We start from the raw sequence: 23,357 nt of genomic DNA, 5'->3' as shown, positions 1-23,357 counted from the left end.
ATTTTCATATTCCCGTGCAAAGTCGTCACAGCCTGCTAAACATTCAACTGCTGGCTCATTCATCAGTGATCCATAGTCCGGTGGTAGCCATGAGATTTCGCTTGAGTGATGTCCTTTAACGCCTTCACCCAAAGTACTCAAGATATGGAGGGTTTATATCAGACAGAGCTTCCCCTTGGAGGTCAGCATTTATATTTGTGAAGACGAATAGAAGCTGTGATGCTTTTCCAACCCCCTTTGATTGTGCCAGGAAACCTACACACACACAAACTTCTCACCTCTTATCACTCCAGAATAAATTAAATCGATTTGCAATGTACATAGCTTTTGATAACAGGGATTTAAGGTCTGATGGGCTGCATTCAAAATTGATCTGGACAGCTGAAACAACTTTAGTACTTTCTCCCCGCCCGAAGTCACCCACACTCACCCATTGAGCACATCAAGCATCCTTATTTAAAGTAAACAAGTGTAGGAGTTTATCTAAATTGAATGACTAGTCTAAGGGCCCCTTGGCAGATATAATAAGAATTGTACAAGACCCTCCATCATTGCAAACACTAAGAGAAAGATATTACTTTTTCTGCTTAGCTGATAAAACTACAAATGCCCAGGTTCAGAATTTTAAAGGAACAAGGACTGAAGACTAAGAGAGGTAGAGTGATAGGGTGTACAAGCTCTAAAGGCAAGAAGACGTGGATTCAAATCACGGCTGGGACATACCTTTACATGTGAACCTGTGTAAGCTTTTACCCTTCTCTGAGCCTCAGGAGGCCACTCTAAAACCTGGAAGGCAATCCTCACTTTAGCAGGTCTCTGTGAAGATTTTAAAAATCTGTGTCCTTGTTCAAACTTATGATAAACTTTTGTTAAAGGTTGTATAATTTCTAATTACTCCCCTCTTTTCTTCTTCCCTGAGAAAGATCAAAGAGGTTGAAAAGATAAGGTAAGTTGTATTTCTTGGAAGTTTCTTGGGTCTGAGAGTGAATGTTTGAATCGGCTAAAGTTATATTTGACTATTTTGCTTGAGTGATGTGAAATGTGGAAGGATTTAATTTGATTTAGCTTTCGGAAAGACTAAACAAACCAACAGGAGCAATGAGGTAGAACAGGAATTGAATTATTTCTAATTGGGAAGGAATTGCACATTTCAGTGTTCTGTTGCTCTTAAGGAAGATGTTAGAAGTCAATTAGAATTTGGAAATTTCCAAAATTTAAACTTTTAGAAAAAAGTGGAATGGAAACAGCAGCATCAAGATAATATGCCAGTATTATATTGTGCATTATATATTCTTTATTATGCAGCTACTGTTTTAAATGAGGGATTCTCCTTGTGTAGTGTCCAGACACAAATTCTTAATTTATTTTTGTTTATTGAAAGAGGTATGAGAGAATACATTTCCAATCTTTCTATGTTGATGAAGCCCTGAGTGCCCAAAGAAAGAAATAGCTATGAAAAATAAAAGGGATAGAAAAAGAAACTTTAAGTCTGTAAGAGGTCCTATAGTTTAATTGTTAAAATTCACGTTATGACATTCTCTAGAAAACCCTAACTCTGTTTATTTGACTGCCTCTAGTTGAATGAAATAAAATGTTTGTTTGCCAGCTTGCTACTGAAGCAGTGGCGGAGACACAAGCAATGAGCATCTTAGGGATACACTTCAAAACAAAACCTGTTTTTGCTGGCCTTCCTTGGTGGTTTTCCCTGGATAAGACTGTAATAAGTGCATCCAGTGGACAGTCATAATGGAAGTCAACAGGCACTTGCTCCTCAGTGCAATGACATGCAGAGGGAATTGTCAATACTGCCAACCAATACAATCCATTTCTAGAAAAAGAATTCATTCATCAAGGAAGGATTTGTATCTATGAAGCCACACTCTTGGAATAAGGGCTCTAGTTTCTCCACAATCCCAATGATGCATACACACTGGGTTTAAATGGCTTCTGGAGTTTGACATTCTGAAACTGTGCCAATTTTCCCTAGCCATTGAAAAGTGGACTTGTCAGCCACTTAGTGCATCTCTTGTATTTTCAGCTCAAAACAAATAAAGAAACACAAAAGAAAAGAAGAAGAAGAAGAAGAAGAAGAAGAAGAAGAAGGAAACAAGTGAACCAATGTGGAATTTGCTGCTAGGGAAAGCCAGGTGGTAGGCAGGTGCTTGTTTTCTCTTTATGTCTAAGATTACTTCAAAAAAGTGGACAGTGTATCAATCACCAGAATTTATTACAGAACTAATCTCTGAAAGTGAAAGCATGGACATTTCTGATACTGAATTCCCACTTGGGTTACCTTGGGAGAGTTATTAGAATCATTTTAGCTGGAGACAGAGACACATCTAACACACGATTGATGCTGGTCAGACTATAGAAACTGGAAAGATAAAATTGTCATGCTAAACTATGATCATTTTCTGAGAGAGAGACTCAGAAAATTGTCTCTTTAGATGGCATCTCATGCTTAATTTTACTCTGAAAATTTAGCAAGTTATGTGATGTTTCCAAACCTGAATAAGGGAGCAATGTAAACGAAATTTAGAGAGAAAACTCTTGTTATAATTCAGTTTTTAGAGCGGTCAACTGCACAAACATGGTGCATTGGCTCATTAACAGCTTTATTGAGATATCATTGGCATAAAAATTATTATATATTTAAGGTATACAACTTGATATTTTGATATGCATATACAATGTGAAATGATCATCTTATAACTAATTAACATATCTATCACCTCTATGTAGTTACTATTTTTGTTTACAAGAATAATATCAAAATATGTGATCTGATTTTTATATAAAGAAAAAGAGCTAGTAAATTATAAAGCAATAGGGAATTTCTCTGCAACTATTTATTTTATGTGTTTGGTTAGCAAGAACTATAGTTTGTGTATTTTTGTTAAAAGAACAAAAGAGAAAACAAATTGATAAAAAAGTGATCTCTATACTATGAAAGATGATCTAATTTAGTTAACCTTTACTCATTCTGTTATCTCTCTTTAGTTTAAGAATTACAGAGTAGGCCAGGTGCGGTGGCTCATGCCTGTAATCCCAGCACTTTGGGAGGCCGAGGAGGGCGGATCATGAGGTCAGGAGGTAGAGACCATCCTGGCTAACACAGTGAAACCCCATCTCTACTAAAAATAAAAAAATAAAAAAAATTACCCTGGCGTGGTGGCGGGCGCCTGTAGTCCCAGCTACTCAGGAGGCTGAGGAAGGAGAATGGCGTGAACCCAGGAGGTGGAGGTTGCAATGAGCTGAGATTGCGCCACTGCACTCCAGCCTGGGAGACAGAGCGAGATTCCGTCTCAAAAAAAAAAAAAAAAAAAAAAAGAATTGCAGAGTACTGGTAAAACATTAATGCATTAAAATGAAAGACATCTATCAAGAAGGTTTCAAAGATAACCGTATGTGCAATTAATTCTAAAAAGTAGCATATTCCTTACTCATAATAATAATTAGATCCATGTGTTCACTTTTTAGATTTTTCTTCAATGCATGTATAATATCAAAGAACCAATGAGCTTTTTTGGCTCTCATGTGGTAGTATGAATAATTGACAAAGCAAATGGTAAAACTCCTCAATTTCTATTACACACATATTTTATTTCTGTAAAACAGATAATTGTTGTACTACAAATGATGAAATGAGGACATTGAGTTCCAAAATAAGTGAAAATATAATAGATGATGAATTCTAGCTTTAAGTATTAAAATAGAAAATATAAAGTATATGCCAGACTTAAAAAAAAAAAAAACTCAACTGTTGGTAAACTGGGGATTTGTTGAGAATAAAGTAGTGCAGAAAGAATAGAGTTAAGCAAATATTTTCCTAACTTTCAAAATTTAAATGAATATGGATGCTATAAATTAGAAATTATTGAACTAAATGTGGAAAGTGGAAAAGGTATAAGATGACTTATTAAAGCGATGAGCAGACTGCTACAGGAGAAAACAGTGGGACCACCTGGGTTTGCATTACATTCACAAATAAGTCATTCCAGAAAAATGCCATTTATTTCTATTCCGGACATGCAAGACTGGAAATAGAAAAAAAATGTATATGATCTCTACATCATCATCATCATCATCGTAGCCCTCATGATTTCGTTATAGCCCACATGGAGAATTTTAAGTACAGTTTTTGGGTGTTGCTACTACAATTTTTGAGTGTTGGGTGTTTAAGTACAATTTTTGGGTGTTGCTACAATTTTTGGGTGTTGCTGTAGTAAGCAACTACCTAAGCATGTTTAAAAATGTCAAAAGTGCTTACTCAAGGAAGGTTTCCAGTAGATAGCTGTAGAGCTCCAACTCCAAACCTGCCCTGAAACTGGCTTTTATCAATACCATGAACACCAAAGTCATTCATGAAGAAATTGTCCCTTAACAGAGTCAGTATATTTGGATGAAGAACTACAAATTTCATAAAGGATCTTGAAAAACTTGGGTGACATCTCAAATATAATGAAGTAGAAATTCCATAGCTGTATCCCCAAGTATGAATGTATTAAATATATGGTAGTGGGGACAGACTTAGAACCAAAACCTGTGAATATGATTTAGATATTTCTACTGACAATAATTTCAGTAAAAATCAGTTATATGACACAGTTATCAAAAGTGTAAGTATAAATTTAGACATCCTTAATAATAGCAAAGCACCACAATGAATGTGGTGCTATTACTATCTCTGCACTATTAAAGATGAATTACAAAAATATTGAGAACTTATTTGGAATATTGTATTTTAAGATTATAGCTAATTCGATTGGTTTTAATTAATGTATATTTTTGTTAGCCTCACCAGATTGTATTCATTCAGTTGACAAAGCTGATACCATCTCTAACTCCTCTATTTTGCTCACCACTTGAACTACACCTATTCCTTGCTTTTTCTGTAGCACACACATATACACACATATAGATATATACACATATATAGAGAGATAAATAGATATTATATAGATATACCTCTATATATCTTTTCTGTGTACACACACATATACACGCATATAGATAGACAAACATATAGATATCGATATATAGATAATAGATATATAGATATACCTCTTTATCTATCCTCTTAGTTCTGTTTCCCTGGAGAACCCTGACTGATACAATAGGTAATGTTATGGCCATTTTACTAATGAAGATATTCGGCTCATATATTTACATAAATTTTCATGTTTGTTTAGTTCCAGATACTGTGCCCTTAATTATTATGCCACGCTTCCTCTAACTATAACACAAGTTGCTAAAATGGCATATTGGCAGACTATTAAAAGTATTTTTTAGCCTAAAAAATTAGAGACTAGTTAAACCTGTTGGAGAAAATGCTTTCTGAGAGGAGGTATTCTTTGAGCTGTATTCTTTGTTCTGAATCTTGAAAGAGGAATAAAGCAGAGGTGGCTACAGAAAAAGCAAGGAATGGGTATGGTTCAAGTGGTGACGAAACGGTATCAGCTTTGTCAACTGAATGAATGCAATCTGGTGGGGTGTATATGTGTGTATATGTGCATACATGTATATACACACACATATATACATATATACACATATATGTACACATATATACATATATTTATACACCTCTCTATTCCCTTAGTTCGATTTTTCTGGAGAATCCTGACTGATATAATAAGTAATGTTGTTAATAACTTTCTCTATCATTGAACATTAATGTCATCCCAAGTTTTTGATATAAACAATGCTTTAACGAACATCTCCATTTATAAATTTTTCCTGGGTCTCTGACTATGGAACTTGAAAAGGCTACTGAAATTGAAACTACTCAGTAAAATATATGAATGTTTCTCAAAACTCATGATTACTTTATTGCTTCCCAACACCACTAGTGAGGAGTAAAAGATTAATTAGTTCCTCACTACCCTCTAGCAATAACATTTTTTGCTTTTCTCAGTCTGCCAAGTCAAATGCTAACCTCTTCCAGTATATATATATATATATATATAGAGAGAGAGAGAGAGAGAGAGAGAGAGAGAGAGAGAGAGAGAGAGATGTACATGTGTGTCTCTGCGTGTATATATAAAGAGAATATATATATATATATATATAGAGAGAGAGAGAGAGATGGAGAAAAAGATATATAGAGAAAAAGCTCATGCAATTACGGAGGCTAAGAAGTCCCATGATCTGCGCCTGCAAGCTGGAGGCCTAGGAAAGCTGCTGGTGTATTTCCAGTCCAAACATGAAGGCTTGAGCACCAATGCTCAAGGACAGGAAAAGATATTCCGGCTCAAGCAGAAAGCAAATTTGTCCTTTCCTCTTCCTTTTTATTCTACTCAGGCACTCAATGGATTGGATGATGCACACCCACATTGACAAGGGTAGTCTACCATGGTTAATGCTAAGCTCTTCCAGAAATACCCTTGGACGCACTTTGAAGTACTGTTTTACCAGCTATCTAAGCACCTCTTAGCCCAGTCACATTGAAACATATAATAAACCATCACACCTATTTCTAGGCTTCCTAGGAAAATTAAATATGCATAGAAAACTATCAGGCATACAGTAAAATGTATATAAACTTGTTTCTTATCATTATATATTTGCATATCTGTTTCTTAATTGAATGCAAGCTACAAATGTGTATCTGGTACAAGAAATGTCTTAATGCAGCTAGGTATAATATACATAACTCAAGACTGGCATTGGAAGACATAGAGTCAAGCCATACGTTGACCACTCATATTAAATATAGAGTTGTTGAACCAGGTTGTTTTACTGTCTGAACATACTACCTCACTTTTAGACTAGGATACTACCCTCATCTGATAGAGCTGTTGCAAGCTTTAAAAAAAAAAAAAAAAAAAAAACTTTAAGCATGCCAAAAGGTCTAGTATAGTCTTTGGCATAACAAAGACTTGGATAATGGCTAGCTAAATCCCAGTTTTTGTAAGTGCTCAGTAAATGTGTACTACTATTATAAATCATATTTGCTTCCTGTGCTTCCTTTATAGCAGAAAGAGGCAAGTCACAAATAAACAAAATCTTACCTGGAAGCTTTTCATTAAAAGAAAAACTACAGCTTCCATAGAATATCCTGGGGATAGTACTCACTCAATTCAACCTCCCATATCTGCATTTAACATTTGGGCGCTATGTAATGAAAATTGACATTTAGAAGATCCTGAGGCATTTTAAGATTCTTAACCACCAAAGAAATATATTGCACTCAGGGCACAATATTTACAGTACCACTAAAGAGGCAAATGTTCAAAATCATTTTAATGACTTTTGTTTACCAAAAAAAGGGTTATTTTATTAATAGTCAATGAATCAGAACTTGAGGTTGACCAAATATTGATCTTTTCAGAACTATATTCAATTTACTAATGTGCATTTATGCCCATTCACTAAAGTATAGTAATATATAGTAACTCAAAATTACTGTTTTCCTTAGGAACATCTTATGAGAGACTTTGAAAAATGATGCATATATTGTGCCTCTTAACATTTAATATATCAGATTTTTCTGTCACTAGAAGTTCTTATGCAATATTTTCAGTAAATTATCAGCATTATATTCTACAGTGTACATGTTTTGGATTTTCTCTATTACTGAACATTAATGTCGTTCCCAAGTTTTTGATATAAACAATGATTTAATGAACATCACAGTTTATAAATCTTTCCTGGGTCTTTGACTATGGCACTTGAAAAGATTACTGAAATTGAATATACTAAGTAAAATATATGAATATTTCTTGAAACTCATGATTACTTTACTGGTTCCCAACAGCATTAGTGAAGTGTAAAAGGTTAAATAGTTCCTCACTACCTTCTAACAATACCATTTTCTTCTATTTGCTTATTCCAATAGTTGAAAATTAAAATCTCATTGTTTTAATTTCTGTTCATGTGGTTACTAGAATGTTTATTGATCATTTTTTGTCTTCCTTTCATAATTTCTGTTCATATCCATTTCTCTATCATGTTATTGCTAATTGGGAAATATAATGGATTTAAATTGTCTTAATGCTCAGTCAGGGGATACGCTAGAAAATTCTGAAATTTCTATTGTTCTTTCTTACACATTACCAAAACAACATGGGTCTCTGTGAACATAAATATATATACATACATACATGAATATATGTACACCTGACTAGATTTATTCAGAAAATACAAACAGAATATCAGCTAACAAAGCAATGATCTAGGTTTTGTAGAGGGATATAAAGAAGCTAAGAAACTAGAAAGAAGTTACTAAAATGAAATGCAATACCATAAATTCCATAAGCTATGTATGGATAATGTCCCTTGTATATTAAAAAATAATTACTTTCAATGAGTTGATAAAGCATTGTTGGGATAGGTAGAATTTGAGGTAGGTTTTAAATAATAAAGAGGCCTAAAATAGAAATTGATGAATGGAAAAACTTTTAAAACAAAATAAAATATTTTAAAAAGCAAGTATCTCTCTAGAGACCTATGCATCAGAATCTCCAAAGAATGTGGCCCTAGCTATTTAAATTTAAAAATAGTTCCACAGAATATTCTGGATGGCTGTACACTGTTATTGCACATATATTTATGATATGTTTTGATTGACTTTTATACTCTCTCTTAAGATCCCCAAAGCAGACTTACTATAGAACTCAGGCATTTCTGAGAAGATGAATAAAATGGAATACAACATTTACAAAATTCAACCTCCTTTTCTGGGCCATTGCCGGACAATCTCAAGCATTAATTACTCCTGTATCTAGGCTTCCAGTATCACTTTGTTTTCATTCATACCTAGGTACTCAGCGGAGAGTAACATAATGTGTCCATAATCATATCCTTATGCCGAGGTAAACTCTAAAGTCTTTGAGAACCAACAGAAAGTATACTTTAAAGTTTTCTATCCCAGCATTTGCCTCAACTGATTGCAGGTCAACCTAAGTGCAAGGTTTATGGACTGCAACAATGGTAAGCTATAGCCCATACCTCAAGAAGCTTATAATACAGTGGAGGATGCATAAATGTCAACATTTCATCATAATGCAATACTATCATAAAGGCACACATAGGGTGTCATGAAAGTTTCTTAATTCATCTTGAGTAGGTGGAGAAAGTTTCCTAGAAGAGCTAAGTTGGACAATAAAGAGATATTACTCTAAAATGACAGGAAGAGGGCAGAGAGCATGACAGGTGTTTAAAGATGTTCATAAAACCTTGTATACGAAAAGAAAGTCAGGTAGAAGCAGGCTGGAAACATGAAATGGAAAATCAGGGCAAAGTGACCATGCAGAAGTTATATTTGTGTTAGGGGCCTTGGACTACATTAAATTGGTGATTTAAACCAGGATAATGAAATGGTAATATTTGATTTCACAACTAGGTCTCCGCCCCGCTGGCAAAGTGGCCAAGCTTAGGGGAGTAAAATTCAATACATGGGGACCAGTTTAGAAGTTATCCAGAATAATCTAGAATGTTATTACGAGTTTATTGGCTACATAAGTTTTGTTAGAGAAACAAGTATGAAGACAGGCTAAACTATTTTAAAATAATAAAAAAATTAAAATAGGATGACTTTGGTTATTGACTTTGGAAATGGATGGGTGTGATGAGCAAGGGACAATTCCAGGCTGTTCTCATGAAGCTGGCTAGAGTGTTTGTATCGTCAGGGAGGGCACTGGCAGAGGAGGACTAGTTTGAAGGAAGGAGATAATAAATTGATTTGAGGTCACATTGACTTCGATAGGACCATTAGATATCAACAAATTATTGTCCTGTTGGTTGTTTCATGCTAAGAGAACAATTCAGAGTTCAACATAAAATTTGAGGAGACATTTATATATAATTGTTCAATATCTGTTTTCCATGGATTTTTTTCAAGGATGGCAGAAAGAAGGACAGAACCCTAAACAGTATTAGTATTGTAGTGTGAGTCAAGGGGGAGAATCCTTTCAAGTGGAAAATAAGCAGTCATAGATGCAAGACAAAAAATACGAGTTTAGGGTCACAAAATTAATGAAATAGAGAAGGCTGCCAAGCTTAGATAAATGAATCATATTAACTTTGGTAGCATAAGAAGTGAACTCTCATGTTAAGTTTGGCTATTTGTAACAATGGAATTGGCAGTCAAGAAATTGGTGGTAAAAGAAGACAGCCTGGCAGTAAATGAAAAAAATACAGAACAAGGTGGAATTATTTTTCAATAAAGGAAGAAGAGAATCGTAAAATTGAAACAAAGCATCATGGAATTCAAGAAAGAAATGTTAAATTACTATTATCATTGTTTGAATGGAAGATAATTTACCTAGTTAAAGAGAAAGTAAACTATAAAAGATAATAAGGTGCTAAGGAAAAAAGAGAAAAAGTAAAATATTAGATAAAGTCCCTGAAAACACAGGAGATTTAAGAAGATGCCAGACCTGTTTCTCATTCAGGGCTTCTCACGACATGGAAGGAACTATTATTTACACACACACACACACACACACCCCTTCTAAACACACACACATATACACATAACTCCTCCACAATTGCCCACATAAAACTGTGGACACAACCAGGCACGGTGACTCACACCTATGATCCTAGCACTTTGGAAGGCCAAGGCGGGTGTATCACCTGAGATCAGGAGTTTGAGACCACCAGCCTGGCCAACATGGTGAAATCCTGTTTCTACTAAAAATACAAGATTAGCCGGGCATGGTGGCAGGCACCTATAATCCCAGCTACTCGGGAGGCTGAGGCAAGATAATCGCTTGAACCTGGCAGGCGGAGGTTGCAGTGAGTTGAGATTGCGCCATTGCGCTCCAGGCTGGGCAAAAAGAATGAAACTCTGTCTCAAAAATAATAATAATATTAGTAATAGTAATAATAATAATAATAATTCTGGACACTAGCCTCAATGTTTTTCTTACCACCAGGACTAGCTACATAATTGGGAGAATGAGAAAACAGTGCAAAATGAAAATGTCGGGATTGTTAAAAATTATTGGGAATTTCAGGATGACCACAGCAGAGCATTAATACCAAGCATGAGGCCAATTCTGAATATGGGGCTTTATGCAACTGCAGAGGTCACAGGCTCATGAAGCAGCCCTACTCATCACTTCTACCAATCCAATGAATCAAGCTCCACTTATCTTGTTTTATCGATAATTCTCAAATTATGTATTAAGTTCCATCTCAAGTTCTTTCAGATTCATATAGTCCCCCAATTAAACTATCATCTCTTTTGTTAATTAGGTATGTAGGATGACTGTCACAGAACAGGAGTGCTGACCTTTCATATCATGGCAGTGAGACCAAACTATATGGTGAGGGGGTGGGAGGCAGTAGGAAAAGTGTTCCTAGTTTTTGTCCCTTACATAATAAGTTGTGGGAACAGATGAATTAGAATAAGAGCACAATATAGGGATGGCGTTGGCCTAGTGGGGACACTGTCTACACAATCCAAGATTTTTAATAGATTACTAAACTATATTGACTGAATACACAATGGTTGATTAGCACTCTGATGGTTGTGTTACAGGATAAAAAAGCTGTAATTTATAGTTACAACCAAAAAGATATAATGAATGCCTTTAACTTAGTACAAGAATAAAAAAGGGAAAAGTAAACAAATTGGAGACATTTAGAGAAAGGATTACGCATAACATAGTGGAGCTAAAAATAAGAGTTTTATAGCTTGATCCTGGAAGAAAAAAAGTGGCACTGTCAGTAGTAGAAAGTGAGAAGAAAGTTGTAAGATCTGGTTAGAAATATAATAGTTTTGGTTTGAAATATGCTGATGTTGAGGTGTTAGCCAAACACTTTGAAGAGATAGCCAAGAGTCAGTTGGCAATATTAGATTGTGGCTTGGGAAAATAGCTTTGACTGGGAGACAGAATTTTATGAGTCAGCCACAGATGATTATGTTGATAATAATAATAATGATATATGCTGTACAGCCCCTAATGGATGAGAGGAAAGTTTCTAGGGGATCAGTGATAGAACTAGCAAGATGATGAGAGAAAGAAAGAGCAGGTGAAATATGAGAATGGAAAGGAGAAAAATAGAGGAGAGAAAAGAAGGGAGAAGAAAAACGGCACTTTAAAGGAAAAGTCTGAAGAGCTGATCAGAAAACACTACAAGATATTTAGTTGATATGAATTTAAAAAGCCATTTTAGTAAAATGTAACTTTATATTACTAATTAGTAAACAGAAGTTTATTCACATTTGCAAAGGTTGGCAAAGTCAAAATGTGGCAACTCCAGGGTAAGGTTTGGTTACTGTGAAAAAATGATGTAACTAAAAATAGATCAAATTAACTTAGAATAGTAGAGATTTACATATTCTACAGCATGCAAAATTGTCAAATGAAGTCTCATAATTTCTTTTTATTTTAATGCATGGGAAGCTTGATCTTCATTTGAGAATGTGTGATTAGCTATGCTTTACCATTTCCTTGCTTATTCAATGTTGCTTTATAAAAGGACTGCCAAGTGGTAAGCATATATACTTATTCATGGAGAAAATTAAAGATTGTATTGAAAGCAAGCAGTTGAAATGTGAATTCTAGTACTTTCCCCTACTGAGTGTATAGGTGAATATGTGTTTGAGGGCATAAGAGGAAGAGTAGGTGTTATATAATAAGTGCTATTTATATTACTACCTTGAAAAAAAACTTGGAACATGACATAAAGTCTGATTATTTTTAACTCAGAAAAAAATGTATAGAGGCCATCAACCTCATAAAGAACAGAACAAGCTAAAAAGAGAACAGTGTCTCTGAAGCATTGTCCAGAAAGTGTGTCCAAAATAAATTCCATATTGCCAGGGTTAATTTGGGACTCTAGGAAGATTGGTTAGATAAAATGGGATTTCATTTTCATATCTCAGGATGCCTTATGTCATTATTCTTTTTCCTTTTTTTACTGCAAGTCAATTGCATGTGGTGTGCTGAAATAATTTCTCTGTAGGTCTCTTGTGTTGTATAAGCCCAGGCCTTTCGGTCACCGTAGGCAATTGAGAATTACACCACAGGTTCAGGTGAACAGTGAAAATCAGGTTTTAAATTCATTGTTCTGCTCAGCATTAGGCCCTCAGAGTGGCAAAATTAAAGTGTAGGTAGGGATAGGTTATTCCCGGAACACTGCAGTCACACTGAGCATACACATAGGCCTCAAGTCATTTTCAAAGTGGCACTGTCATTGTCCTTCTCTGTCTATCTAAAGATTCCTCAAGCTGCCAATATTCATATATCAGGGTTGGCAGTTTTACACACAGTGTCCCTAACCATATGTTCTGCTCATTGTTACAAACTAGTCATTATTGACATTGATGGTTTCCTTATCACATTCCTCAAGCCAGAATTTTCCTTTCTAAAGTCCCCTAAATCTTTCCAGTACATTTCTACTACATTTTGAATTTTACTTCACACATTAAAGGGATCCAATTGATAGAACTTTTCTATTGAAACATCATTGGCCCCATTTAATTAACCATTTCTGAATTCCCCCAGAACACTATTGCACATATGGTAGATACAATTCTTATGCCATTCGTTTATTTTTAATGGAATTTGAAAACAAATCTTTAGACTTTGGATAGAGACTAACTTCAGTCAAATTTGTCAGCTTTGCCACTTATTTGGTTCATTGCCTTTAATAAGCACTGGCTCTCAGTTTGCACATCTTTTAATGGTATAATAGCACATTTCTGGAAGACAAGTTGTACTAATTACACATACTGCAGGCAATAACTTATGTAATTTACCTCTTAGAGTATGTGATGCATGTATAGGCTCAATAAGTATAACAATAGACACAACCTCTCAGTTACCACTATGATTTTACCAAACTGTACATATATATAACATATTTCCAAATGTGACTAAGTTATAAGTGACCACAACAAGGACGAGAACACATTACAAAAGAAAAACAGGGAATGATTTGCGGAGATATCAATATGGTTCATTTATTAACATCTTGTGCTATTGAGATTATCTACTTCTCTGAAAAGCGAAAGGCGGGACTAAAGAAGGGATCTGCTGCCATCCACAATCTGCTCAGGGGAGATATAGATTTTTCTCTATTTCAGAGTTCCAGAGGACAAAAATCAGAGCCTAGAGATAAAGAGGATTGGTTTGCCGATCACGGAATCTGTAGAGCCAACAATGTGTATGTGAAACAGAGAAAAAGTCAAAAAGGAACCCAACCAAAAAAAAAAAAGAGCAATTCACCTATTGGGTGTGTTTCCTGCTAAATTGTCACAGTTTACATGCAAATTAATTACGATGTGAACCTATTCAATCATTTTAGAACATTATCAGTGTTGCCTTTACTAATTTTAATGGATTTTTTCTGAAATCAGCTGGAATAAGTATACATTAGGATGTGAAAAGATAAGTGTGTATTAAAACCAGTTAGGAGAGTCAAGCAATGCTTTTGGCCCAGTTTAGAAAGTTAAAAAGGCACAACAAACCCCACAAAGTTATTCAAATCTGCAAACTTTATTAAAATTGCAACATATATAAATATCAGTATGTGGCTGTGTGTGTGTGTGTATTTGTACATGTTGGAGGGTTGCGGGTAGAAGATTAAAATAGTCATTTTCTGTTACAGTTTTAAGTTGCTGGATGTCACACTACTCTCTAAATTGTTCTGTCTTCAGATAGTAAACACAGACTTCAAATGGGCAAATGTCTCTTCCTAGTAATTGTACTATATTTCCCATTTTTTAAAAAAAAAATGTCCAAAATGAAAATTCTCAATTATTTGTCTCTTCCCTGTCCTACGACCTCCTTTTCTCCTCTACTAACAAATGATTTTATATCAATTTTATTTATAAAATAGACATAATAGGCCGGTCGCGGTGGCTCAAGCCTGTAATCCCAGCACTTTGGGAGGCCGAGGTGCGGATCACGAGGTCAGGAGATCGAGACCATCCTGGCTAATACGGTGAAACCCCCTCTCTACTAAAAACACACACACAAAAAATTAGCCGGGCATGGTGGCGGGCGCCTGTAGTCCCAGCTACTCGGGAGGCTGAGGCAGGAGAATGGCGTGAGCCGGAAGGTGGAGCTTGCAGTGAGCCCAGATTGAGCCACTGCACTCCAGCCTGGTCGACAGAGCGAGACTCCGTCTCAAAAAACAAACAAACAAACAAAAAAAGACATAATAACAAAATAACTATTTTTCTTGTCAGCAAATCTAGTAAACTACTTGCATCTAATATATCGTTTTTTGTATCATACTTTAGTTCATTCTCATGTTACAGTGATACGTGTGCTCTTATCTAAAGCCAACTACTTGCTGTTTGCTCGCAATCCAAACTTCTAGGGATTGTCCTTCATATCTCTCATTTAGTTTTCTAACTCATCAGCAAGGCCACGACATGGTCTGGATCTGGCTGGAATGATTTTTACTATTTTTACTGGTCCAAGCCACTTTCTTTTCTTACCAAGGCTCCAGCAACAGCGCCCCCACCCGCAAGGGAACCTCCTGTTTTCTGCACAGCAGAGACTATTACATCAAGGTGAAACCATCACTATTTTAGCAACTGGGCATTGTCTCTGACCTGTCATCCTGTATTCCTCACATGAATGCTAAAGGAGGTCTAAATATCCAGCTCCTTCCATATACATAATTCTTGCATTCAGCCCTCCCTTTAAAGGGTGGGGTCGATTGGAGAGAACACTTCACCCAATTGCATGGCAAGCTATTGTCTTCTACACTCATTAATTAATTTCATTTTTCATAAATATGAATAGGCCACCAACGATTAGCCAACGTATGAGGAAACTTAAGCAGTAATGAAGATATCTAAGATGGAACAATTATTAACTTTGGAAATGAATAAATAAAACTCTGGGATAGAAAACATTCGTAAATTTAAAAGATGTCAAACCTTTATAAATAGTTCAATAGATGGGTTGGATTACAGAATAGGTGTACTACAGAATACATTGTTGATAAAGAAGAAAAGACTTAAAATGTGTGGCATTGAAGAAATCACTACAAAGAGAAACATCACATGAATATAAAGAGGAATAGTGGGTGTGTCAAATTCCACTATCTATCTACAAGGAGTTCCAAATAACACAGAAAATAAAAAGTAAATTTGAAGACCCAATAAAATGAGTTGAGGAACAGTGGGTGTGTCAAGTTCCACTATCTATCTACAAGGAGTTCCAAATAACAGAAAAAATAGAAAGTAAATTTGAAGAGCCAATAAAGTGAGTTAAGAATCCCTGTGATTGAGGGAAGACACAAGTCTTTCTTCATTCACTGAAATAACCACAAAATTCTAAAAGGGAATAATAGGAAAATACGTATACATTTCTGGAGAAATTTGAAAATGCCAGAACTAAAGACAAATTCTAATGAAGTCTATATAGAAACAAAAATAAATAAAGCAGATTATCTACCGAGAAATAAACATCCGAATGACACTAGATATCTCACCAGTGGCACTGAATACTAGAAGACAGCGCAGAGCCTAATCTGAACAGATGCTTGAATCTGGCATTTACTGCATAACTTGCCATATTATCCAATCAAAAATAATGGCAAAATGAGTATATTTGAACATGAAAACTTCAGGAATTTAGTCCACATTTATATATAAACAAAGTATATATATATATGTACACACACACACACACACACTTTCCATGAATTGATAAATTGATTCTTATGATTAAATAAGTTTGAGAAATGACCATTAGACATTAAACTTAGGAGACTGTTCTTTGTCAACAATTTCTATATATATATACACATATCTACACACATGCATACATATACACACACATACATATACATATACATATGCATACACACACATATATATATACATAATTTTCAAGTTATTTAAGATGGTTAATAACCAAATGAGAAAGAATGAAACATAAGTAAACAAAAGAAAGACACTGATGCAAACAATACTGGTAAGAATATAGATTCATACAAAAGAATCATTAGGTTAATTTTGCCTAATTATAAAACTAATTTTGGATCTTCTTAGACCAACTAAATTAGCTTCTTCAGTAAAGATGTCTAAAAATCTGGATATTTAACAACCTTTCATGGATTGATTTCTATGATTAGACGTGTTTGGAGAACGACCATTAGCACTTGACATTTGGATATTGTCCTTTGAGTAACAATTTGAAAGAGATAGAATTCCTTATGGGCATTAACATATTTATTGAATTTCCTTTTGATAAAGTCAGAAAATAAGAGAACAACTAGGTGTTCAAATCAATATTAAATTCAATAACATATAACACACTACATAATATGTCACAAGATTGAAAAGGCAAGATGGAAGGGGGTAAGTATATAGATTTCATTATTTTTGTTAAAAGTACGGCATCAACAGATAACAACTTGATTGGAGAAATCAAAAAGAAATTTTTTTAACCATAAAGGCATAGACTAGAAGAATTAGAGATGGCAAGCAGAAGGGTTTGGGGGGAAATAGATCATTTATGTGTGTTAAATTTATTTTCCACAGAAGTAGGGAGTTAATAGATAAATAATTTTTTCACAAGTTATGAGAATAATAAAATTATTTACAATAATATTTTCTACCAAAAGAATTTAAAATAGGAATTACTTTAGGGAATGGAGCTTGAAGGAAAAACTTTTCTTCTCATTTAAATATTTGGAACTGTTAGAATTTTTAAACTACGAGGATATCTACAATGTCTACAATAACAGCAACCAAGATGCTCATTAAAATGATAATTAGAAACAAATAAGTGTTAGTGCTCAGACTGATGAAATATGAACTTACTTTTGATTTTCCGGTTTTCTACTTCTCCCTGTTTCCGTATATTCCTAAATTAGCACATGGCATTTTATAATTAGAAACTACATTTTGTAGTTGTTTGGATTAATCATTACCATGATTATAAAGATATAATGTTGTTTTAAACATATGTCATGAAACACAGTACTTAGCTTCTCTATGCATGTTAAATGTGTTTAATACATTAATTTTATAAAATATGTTAAAAATCTAATGAAACATTAAAATATACAAAACAGTTCCTTTCAAAATCACAACAAAAATTTCTTATAACATTAGTTAACTTAGAGGGAAATATGCATTTATAAGACAAAAGTGATACATCTCTTTTTTAATGAAAAAATTAAATAGGTCAATTTTCACGTAAATATTTTAAGAACTTTACACAACCACATCCAAATATTGAGTTAAATTTTTTTAGGTTGGCTATGATGTAAATTTCATTTCAAAATTGATTCACTGGAAGTACCAAGACACTTTTGAGTAAGAGAAGTCATACTAAAGTAAATAATAAACATCAAATACGCTTTGAATATAATTTAAAAAATATAGATTATATATAAGTAAAGAAATAATTCAGTGCAACTGAAAACAATCCAGATTAGATAACAAATGGTGAAAAGATTTAATATATTACCAAGTGCATTTCAAATTCCAAAGGAAATTGATGGATTATTCAATTGATTATAGAGACTCAATTGGCTAACCATCTGGAATAAAGATGCTGATCTGACACGTAGCAAAAATGCATTCCAAGAGTAAATACATAAACAATGTTGACTTAGGCATCATTCCACAAAAATACAGTGCTGAGTTGATTCATGCTTGAAAAAAATTGTTGAATAAATATATAATTTTGAGAAAAAAGAATACATAAAAATACCAAGAAACTATTACAGTTAAATGTCCATGAAATCTTTGAATACGAAAGGAATTTTTAAGCATGACTCAAAATATAGAAATGATGGATTGCTCATGGAAGAAAGAAAGTGTGAATAGTGCAGAATTAGCAAGAGAGAGAGTAGCGGGAGTTGAAATCAGAGATGTTTATTTAATAGTTTGAAGTGCAGTATGTGGAAAGTGTGTGTGTGTGTGTGTGTGTGTGTGTGTGTGTGTCATAAGTCATTGGGCCTGCCACTTGTTTTTGTATGGTATGTGAACTAAGAATGTTTTTACATTTTTTAAATGGTTAAGAAAAATCAAAATAAGACTAGTGAAATATGAAGATTATATAAAATTCAAATTTCAGTGTCCATAAATAAAGATTTACTGGAACACAGTCAGGCCCACTTGATTATAGTCTGCGGCTGCTTCATGCTACAACAGCAGAATTGAGTAGTTTTGACAGAGACCATATGGCCTGCAAAGCTCAAAACATTTACTATCTGGCTCTTTACAGAAAAATTTGGCTGACCCCTGGTATAGACATATTCTGGGAGTTTCTCAATATGTAGCATATCACATCAATTCACTAGGCCAACCTCGATCAATTTTTGTATATAAATATTATTCTAAACTTAATATGACTTCTGCATATACATCTTGTGTGTGTAGAGATGTGTCTATGTGTGATGGCAATGCACAGTTTGCTTTGGGAATTATATAATATGAATGTTATTATATTTGAGAATTAGAAAAAAACATATACATGTAGAAACCAGTAGTACCATGCTTTTGAGATACATAATCACTCATGTTTGCTATTTTGGGGCTGCACTGAATTTCTGAGAACAAACCTTTATTTTCCATTTTAATTAAACTAAACATTTAATTACATTTCCACTATTCTGTCAGCAGAAACAAATCTATAAATGTGGAGTGAAAAATTATGAGAGCTGGTCTTTAATATCTCATCACAAACAGAGCATGTTATGGGCAATCTGTTCTTTGAGGGTGTATAACAACCATGTTTCCCACGAAAGTTAATGCTAATAAAGCATTCAAATACAGTACATAACTTTTCATTTTTAGCTAATAGCTATCTGGTAAAGGCCAAGATGTTGAAAATATATGCCATGTTTACAATGATACCCATGACCCTTAGGGTTTTAGTTTCCAGCACAAGATAATTCAATAAGTGAAGGGATAGTGCAGATTAAACACAAGTTTGCTGCCAAGCAATTTATGCCCGGCCTATGCTCAAATTTACACCAATAAAACTATACAAACATTTAGAATTTTTATTTTATTATAAGTAGCCAATATGTCTAGAGCAATTTGCCAGGTGCAATGAAAAATTAAAGGTACCTGCCCACAAAGTTGTTACAGCGATACATGAGAAGCAGACTTGTAAAGGTGAAAATGGAAATAAGGAAAAGCTCCTATCTAATGAGAGACGTTAGTCAAGAGGAATAGAATCATTTCCTCCCATCAGCTTTCCTGGTGGGCTATGTTATGTACCCTCAAATAGGATGCATAAGATGTACTGATTTTATACATCAGTATTGTGAGCTTTGTTAATGGCAGTTTGGTCTAAAGAGATGAACTTGTTCTTACTTGATAATAGAATGAAATTTCTGGGTATACAGGACTAAGGACAAACTCTGGAATCCAGCAAACACACTTCAGTATACACCCCCTCCCCCAAGGAAAGCCGATGGGAGGAAATGATTCTATTTCTCTGGACTTACATCTCTGATTAGATATGAGCTTTTCTTTATTTCCATTTTCACATTGACCGGTCTACATCTCATGTATCATTATAACAATTTTGCTGGCAGATACATAATACATACACGATAGTGTATTCTGGAAGATGCATTCTAAAATATAATAAATGTAATAAATGTACTATGTTTGCAGTATTTCAGGGGGTTGAGAACTGTACTCTCTCTTTATGTCTGGATTTATCTTAATTTTGATCAATCAGGTAGTCATTGAATATTAACTATCAGAGTATAATCTTTATACATCAGGGATGTAGAACATCACTGGTGATCAGTTTAACTGGTGACGAGTTAATCTATATAGAGAACTTTAAATACTAAGGAGACCAATATATGAAGTTTTCACAATAGTGTATTCTGTCAGCCAGCTAAATAAAAAGTCAAATAATTATTGTAAAAGAGGTTCATGATAACAGGAGAGCAAGGGAAGGTGGTAATACTTAAATATTTAATGGAATCAGACTAGGAGAACTCAATTCATCTTTCCTCAAAATGTGGTAATATTTGTCCAAGAAAACCCATTTATAGATGAATAATGCCAATAATGCCAGTATTTGCTTCTTGTTCTTTGTTTTCATGCCTCTAATACTCCATTCTGGAAGATACATTCTTTATTTTTAAAATATAATGAATGTGCTATGCTTGCAGTATTTTGGTGGGTTGAGAACTATTTTCTCTCTTTATGTCTGGATTGGCTGTCTTAATTTTGATCCTCAGATTGTCACTGAATATTAACTATGAGAGTATAATCTTATTTATTTTCTTTCTTCTTCTTGCGGGATGCTTTCTTTCCTCTTCTTGGGAGATCTGTCAACGGAGACTCCAGATATTTCCAAACATGAATGATGGATTAGTCTATATTATTCTCTCATTTACCACACAACTTAGTGGAAAGTGGTGTGGGTGTGTGTGGGTGTGTGTGTGTGTGTGTGTGTGTGTAACCTCTACCATCTTCCATCTCTTAATCTCTTACATCACTCCTTCTTTTTAATTTTTAAAAATTTTTTTGAGACAGAGTCTCCCCTAAGCTGGAGTGCAGTGGCACGATCTTCGTTCAATTGATTCTCCTGCCTCAGCCTCCAGAGTAGCTGGGATTATAGGCATGCACCACCACGCCCCACTATTTTTGTATTTTTAGTAGACACAGGGTTTCACCATGTTGGCCAGGCTGTTCTCAAACTCCTGGCTTCAAGTGATCTGTCCATCTCAGCCTCCCAAAGTTCCGGGATTAGAGGTGTGCACCACCATGCCCAGCCTATGCCTCACATATCATTCTTTTTTGGCTTCTGTTCCTCTCATTCAATCAAATGAATATCTCATAAAATTTTCTATATCATTCAATCCAATGAGCATTTTCTAATCTTTATCTGATTTGAATTTTCTGTATCATTAACCATACTTTTCTTAAGTTCTGAGACAAAGCATTTTCTTACTTTTACTCCCACCTTTCTGGTTGTGCCTTCTCAAGCTGTTTCCCAGACTTGCTTTTTCTATGTTTATATGTTGGAGTTCTTCATAACTATCTCCTTTGTTTTTTACTGAGTACTCAAATTTAGGCAATCTTGTCAGAGACCAGAATTTCAAACACTTGTCTTATTCCTAAGACTCTCACGTGTATACCTCTAGACAATTGCTTCCCTCTGACTTTTACATCCAACTGACTACTTAAATTATCAACGCAGGTTTCTGTAAAGCACCACAAACCTAGAATTCCAGAACTGAAATAATGATCTCTTTATCCCCTGCACGCACACATCATTACATATTATCATTTTGCCTCACAAATAGCGTTTCAATTCCATTTACCACCTTTTATCTCAAACAACTGTTGTTGTCCAACTTGCCATTATCTCTCCCCTAAATCAAAATAATCATTCATTGGAACAGTGGTTTGTAGTTCTTCTTGTAGAGATCTATTGCTTCCCTTGTTAGCTGTATTCCTAGGTATATTATTCTATTTGTGATTCCCATTCATTTGTGATTTGTCTCGTTTTGACTGTCACTGGTGTTCAGAAATGCTAGCAATTTTTGCACATTGATTTTATATCCCAATACTTTGCCAAAGTTTCTTATCAGCTTAAGAAGCTTTTGGGCTGAAACAATGGAGTTTTCTACATATGGGATCATGTCATCTGCAAACAGGGATAGTTTGACTTCCTCTCTTCCTATTTGAATGTCCTTTATTTCTTTCTCTTGCCTGATTGCTCTGGCCAGATCTTCCAACACTACGTTGAGTAGGAGTGGTGAGAGAGGGCATCTTTGTCTCATGCCAATTTTCAAGGTGAATGCATCCAGCTTTTGATTATTCAGGATGATATTGGCTGTGGGTTTGTCATACATGGCTTTTATTATTTTGAGGTACGTTCTTTCAGTACCTAGCTTATTGAGAGTTTTTAACATGAGGGGATGTTGAATTTTATCAAAGCCCTTTTCTACATCTATTGAGATAATCATGTGGTTTCAGTTCTGTTTATGTGAGGAATCACAACTGTTGATTGGCATATGTTGACCCAATTTTGCATACCAGGAAGGAAGTCTACCTGATTGTGGTGGATGAGCCCTTTTTGATGAGGGCTGGATTCATTTTGTCAGTATTTTTGCATCAATGTTCATCAAGGATATTGGCCTAAAGTTTTCTTTTCTGTGTGGTATTTCTGCCAGGTTTTGGTATCAGAATAATACTGGGCTCATAGAATGAGTTAGGGAGGAGTCCCTCCTTTTCAATTTTTTGGAATAGTTTCAGTAGGAATGATACCAGCTCTTCTTTGTACATCTGGTGGAATTCAGCTGTCAATCCATCTGGTCCTGGGCTTTTTTTTGTTTGGAAGACTATAACTGCCTCAATTTCAGAACTCATTATTGGTCTGTTCCATGGTTCAATTTCTTCCTGGTTCAGTCTTGGGAGGGTGTATATATCTAGGAATTTATTC

The 23,357-nt window shown here is 34.6% G+C and overlaps 1 protein-coding gene across 1 annotated transcript in view; it reads right to left on the bottom strand.

The window, feature by feature from the left end:
• CDH18 (cadherin 18) overlaps positions 1-23,357 on the bottom strand; it is a 1,104,671-nt gene that overhangs the window by 518,511 nt on the left and 562,803 nt on the right. The gene's annotated exons all lie outside the window — the stretch shown is intronic.

Source organism: Pan paniscus, chromosome 4 (genome assembly GCF_029289425.2).
Source record: "Pan paniscus chromosome 4, NHGRI_mPanPan1-v2.0_pri, whole genome shotgun sequence".
Lineage (NCBI taxonomy): Eukaryota > Metazoa > Chordata > Mammalia > Primates > Hominidae > Pan > Pan paniscus.
This window is presented reverse-complemented; position numbering and strand designations above follow the sequence as displayed.